At 40.1% G+C, this 5,141-nt stretch overlaps 1 pseudogene; it reads left to right on the forward strand.

Annotated features, from left to right (window-relative positions):
- Nucleotides 1-240: 240 nt before the first annotated feature.
- On the forward strand, nt 241-4,821 carry LOC149049830 (uncharacterized; annotated as a pseudogene).
- The last annotated feature ends 320 nt before the right edge of the window (nt 4,822-5,141 follow it).

A 5,141-nucleotide genomic window follows, 5' to 3' on the forward strand; every position in this document is an offset into this window, starting at 1 on the left:
TGTAAAGGGCCCCAAATTTTTAATGCTAGTCATTCACATAAAGTATAGTTTTGATTAAGATTGCTTCATTTTTACCAACCTGATTCCTCTTCTCACCATACTGTGTTCTTGTCAAAATTCTGTGAACGTGCTTACAATTGAACATCAATATTTACTGTACTTCTATTTGTTTTGCCATCTCTGTCTGAGATATATATCGATGTGTTACCTGAGTATACTATTTTATAAATCAGGCAAAGGATGAATATAACATTTGGTCATTGTTCAGGTACTACAAGACATACATGACTGTAAAACTATCAGACTTGTAATGTTGTAACGATAAAGTTGAGTTCAAAGTAAACATCCTGTGTTACAGGAATCACTTACAATTCTGCTTCGCTGAGCACTTTTGAAGAAATCATCACGGCTAACCATAACCATTTGTTAACCATAATCCTGATGGTTAACAAAGAAAACGTCCAGTACGTACGTACGTCAAGTTTGTCTTTTCTGAAGGCACAAGTGAAGTAGTTTGGCTGCTCTAGGAGATCTTCAGCTCTGAGTTCAAATGGATTACGCATTCCAATGGTATCAAAACATCTCTCAGTCCAATCTCTTGTGTTAAAGTCATTCTCCTGTCAACAGAAAAGATTGGGTTAATTTCAAGCACTTATCAGGCACTTGTCAAATATATGTAATTTATGAAGATTGCGTGACGAAAACAAGTCACGCTGTCATGTCTATCATGAGGAACGGTTCTTGGGAGATCGTGGGCGACTCTTCTTAAGAGGCATATAGCGAGTACAACGGACACGTACGGTCCCCGTACCCAGCAATCGGAGAAAATGCTTATGGAAGATGAGCATCATTGGCTGTGACTGTCTGCATCAACATCACACTGATCGATACAGTACTGAAAATAACATTGAAATGAAATGCTTATTGATTAACTAGAGATTTTTAAATTTAGAAATTGAACACGGAAGCGGGTGCCAGGAAACTTTTAGGGAGCAACAGGAGACGCTTCCAAGGGACTGAACACATGCATCATCATTCGCTGCAGGGTTATCAATCAATAATTGCTTTATTATAATACATACATGCGAGGCAGTGAGTTTTTAAAGTGTTTCCTCCACCTAGGCCTTGAGTATTTACTCTATTTTACATGATGTGATTCACGAAGATGACGTCTGCTTGCTCGATTATTTTTGAGTCTAATGCCCCAAGTGAATTTTCTAATAATTGCTTTTGGGTTCCCACTTCTAAATATGTTACTTACTTAAAGAGTCGTGTGAGACAGTTCATTTCAGGTTTAGCAATCAAATAGCCATTTTGAACTCCGATGGTGAAACAGAGAATTAACTCTGAAGTGTAAATTAAAGTGCTATTTAAACCCATGAATAACCCACCGGGCGTTAGCCCTAATAAAGGGAAACAGGGAACCACACGAGGCAAAGAAAAAATCTTTTGACCTCGGTGGGAATCGAACCCACGACCTCCGGATTTGATCTACCGTTACTCTGCCGACTGAGCTACGAGGTCGCACAGAGAAAGTCGGGGACGATTTAGGATGGTGAATCGCGGCGAAGAGAAAGTAAGGGTATGTGGTTCCCTGTTTCCCTTTATTAGGGCTAACGCCCGGTGGGTTATTCATGGGTTTAAATAGCACTTTAATTTACACTTCAGAGTTAATTCTCTGTTTCACCATTTGTGTTCCCAGTGCTACGCGGCACAACATTCATATGTACCCTTACTTTCTCTTCGCCGCGATTCACCATCCTAAATCGTCCCCGACTTTCTCTGTGCGACCTCGTAGCTCAGTCGGCAGAGTAACGGTAGATCAAATCCGGAGGTCGTGGGTTCGATTCCCACCGAGGTCAAAAGATTTTTTCTTTGCCTCATGTGGTTCCCTGTTTCCCTTTATTAGGGCTAACGCCCGGTGGGTTATTCATGGGTTTAAATAGCACTTTAATTTACACTTCAGAGTTAATTCTCTGTTTCACCATTTGTGTTCCCAGTGCTACGCGGCACAACATTCATTTTGAACTCCGCTTTGCTTCGTTCCCAGGACCTCTCCTCTCTGAGAAACAGGACCGAGGTTGTGACTTGATTTGCATAAGCATCCCGCGCGAAAGAGAAATCACCGACGTTTTTGTGCTAATCTCTAGAGAATCCAGTGTCATTCACTAAAATGCAGGTGACTGCTACGAAAGATCGTTCTGATGTGCCTTCACGGCGTCACAATCAGGCCGAGGAAATTTTCGGGTGACTCCTTACAATTTTAAGGTATACCAGTGTCTTGTGGGGCAAATGTTAGGTATATCATCGCGGTCAATATCCCTTTACTTCCCCACCCCCTAACCCTATACGGCGTTTGCATTTTGGCGAAAGAGGTTCATTCTGCACTACAAGTCTCAAAGGAAAGAAAGAACAGTTGTACTTTCAATTGTATTAAGTCTATAGCTAATATTTCGCCCCATCCTTTCCTTCATCATTATTCTCGCCGTGCCTGAAATCTTCCACACTTACTCAAAACAGTTCCCTCTGACTTTCAGGAGTGTTTTCTTGACATGAAAAAATCTCCTTGAAACATAGGAGTACTTTCGCTGATTGGTTAGAGAATATGATCGAAAAACTAAATCCTCTTAACTAATTTTATGCATAGAAATGTGTGACAGCTGAGAAAGAAAATTGCCTGTCACATCTTTAGATTTAAGGGGTTCAAACGGAGATGGTGCTGCCTTATGGCACTTATCTTACGTTCTCCTGAGAGCAAAAATGCTGGGTTCCATCACTTTTGTAAAGGGTAGTAAATCAAAAGGTAAATATGAGTTTAATCCTCTTTTTCAACTCTCGTGCAGCAAAACATAGCTTCATATCAATACCATGAGAAACATTGGTCAACCTCGATGTCTTTGACAAGGCTCCGAAACTAATATTTTTACATCTGGAACAAACATCCACGCTTGGACAATGAGATGTTTAGGTTTTATCTGACGTTACTGTTTTGACATTATGACTAGGGGTGTGTGTAGTGTTTTTGATCCTGGCGGCGGGAAACTTGACAAATCTTGTCAATCTGCACGTGGCTGATGTTGGGAAAACCGGTGAATTGCGTATTTGGCTCGTGATTTGTTTTGCTGTTCTGCTGCCATACTCGTGGTTGGGAACGCCCAAGCACTTCTGAGGGATCGCTGTCAGTGCTAGTGTAGCAACAGCTATGGCTTGTTTGATGATCTGCGTGTGCATCGCATTGGATATGCCGTCTGATTTGAATACTGTTGAACAACCTAGTGTAAGCTTCGAGAGTTTCTTTTCAGGTGTGTTTTCCTAAGTGGACTTATTATCATATATAATTATATATGCTACTCATATAAAATTATACGATAAGCTGAATTATACAAGCATTTTATTGGTATTACTTATGTTCTGTTGGAAGACAAACGCATAGATGACGTCATTATTAACAACCTTTCGTCATCTCTACAATTAGAAAATCGATTCTACGTTGCTGTGGGTCTGTACAATAATAGATCACAGAAGACATCAAAATGTGGTAAAAACATCAGTGACACAACCGGCTGTGCTTCATGTGCTCTTTTGTTTTTTCTTATCACGTTTTGACTGCATCTGTGATCCATTTCTGAACAGAGGCTGTCAATGGTCTCGGTGTGGCCAAGTCGACTTACAAGATTATCCAGTGTAATAAAAAAATGACACGACTTTTTTACTGGAATGTGCCGCGAAATTTTAACATTTTAATCGTCAGTAAGAGCTATCCACTGCGTGGCTAAAATTTCGCAGGAAAAATGAGGATGGTAGGTTTTATCTAAAGTGAACCTTATATTCATTCCTCAATGCTGCTGAGTTCTTCTAATTTCTCCTTTTCTTTTAGCTTTCGGAACTATATTATTTTCATTTGGTGGCGCTTCAACCTTTCCAACGATTCAGACAGACATGAAAAAATGCTCCAAGTTTCCAATTTCTGTGTTCTGGGCGTAGGTTGGTGTCGTAAGCATGGATCTGCCTGTGTCAATCCTCGGTTTGTGGCTTACGGCAAGAACATCACATCGAACATTCTCGAGAGCGTGAAATACGAAGGACATGACGCAGCTGCTTTTATGTTAGACATAGTGCTTGTACTGATCACACTTCACCTGCTGTTAAGCTTTGTTATTGTGATAAACCCAGTATCGCAGTCTTTTGAGGAGTTTTTGAGGATACCTCAAGGTTGGTTTAAATACACCCAGGGTTAATCTCATTAATTCAGCGGGAAGCAAGGGTTGCGATGGACGTCTACCTATTCCGTAAAAAAACATAGAATCTAATATTTTACAAGGAATGTGATCAAGATAGCTCTAGGGTCCACAGCTACGCTTATATATCTAGGGGCGAAATACGAGCGCTTTTTTTTCTTACTTCTTTCGTGTAAAACTGTTTTCCTTATCGGCGTCTTGCTTTCATAAAACCCCCCATCCACACAGCGTTTTAATGTTAGGCACTTACGCTACTTTAAGTCATTTTTCGGTCTTCTTTTCCAACAGGATTTGGTGTCAAACGGTGCCTCCTTCGCACCGCCATCATGTGTTTTATTCTTGGCATTGGCGAAGTCATCCCAAAGTTTGGTCCCATTCTGTCTCTTATTGGAGGATCCACAATAACTGCATTGACCTTTGTATTTCCCTGTTTGCTTTATTTGAGAATTGAACGTAATATTCCTCTTCATATCAAGGTTTTCTTGTATGAACTCATAGCTGTTGGAATTTTTGGTGGTGTGGCGTCCACCTACTCCGCAATAAATGACATTCGAAAAGTATTCAGTTAAATCTTCAAAATGATAAAAATATCGGACTTTTTCAATGGCCTTCATTTTGATCCTTCATTTTGATCAAACTAGTAGAATTAGGGTACGAATTGTTTGATCCAGTGATAGTTCGTATTATTACTTAATGCATGAAATATGTTTGTGCTAGTTTATTATAAAGAGCTGTAATCTGGCCCTCGTGTATGATTCATCGAGTGCCTAAGGAAAACGGTTATAAACAGCTCCCCGTCCATGAATAAAAGTACATGAATCGTAACATGCAGGGCTGATGGTTGTCTTATTCTTCTAAAAAGATCTGAACATGTTGACATATTTGGTATGTCCGACACAACAA

Source organism: Pocillopora damicornis, chromosome 2 (genome assembly GCF_964200805.1).
Source record: "Pocillopora damicornis chromosome 2, jaPocDami1.2, whole genome shotgun sequence".
Classification (NCBI taxonomy): Eukaryota; Metazoa; Cnidaria; class Anthozoa; order Scleractinia; family Pocilloporidae; genus Pocillopora; species Pocillopora damicornis.